Below are 399 nucleotides of genomic sequence, written 5' to 3' on the forward strand. Positions count from 1 at the left end.
AAAAAATAAAATAAAGAATAAAAAATAAATAAATAAAAAATAAAATCAGTTCAGTTGAGTCGCAAAAAAAAAAAAAAAAAGGATGGATTCTCCTGCTATCTTCTAAATAAAATAGAGCTGTAACACTGATTTTCCTAAGAGCTACAACACAGTTTGTCTAAGACCCAAGAGCTGTGACACGCCGAGGGCTTTAATCTCTATCGCTCCAAATCTTTGTTGTGAGGAGACAAAGAACCAAGGAACATACACTCGTGTGACATAAAGATCTCAAAAATTTTGAGATTTTAAGCTGTTAGTTTGGGGTAATTTGTTATGCAGCAGTTAGTTCAGTAATGCACTGCCAACTTTGGGCGATGTCTTCATCCAGGGGCGCTGTCCATTTGGTCCAATTTTAGCCAG

This window comes from Bison bison, unplaced genomic scaffold (assembly GCF_000754665.1).
Source record: "Bison bison bison isolate TAMUID 2011002044 unplaced genomic scaffold, Bison_UMD1.0 scf7180017864495, whole genome shotgun sequence".
Classification (NCBI taxonomy): domain Eukaryota; kingdom Metazoa; phylum Chordata; class Mammalia; order Artiodactyla; family Bovidae; genus Bison; species Bison bison.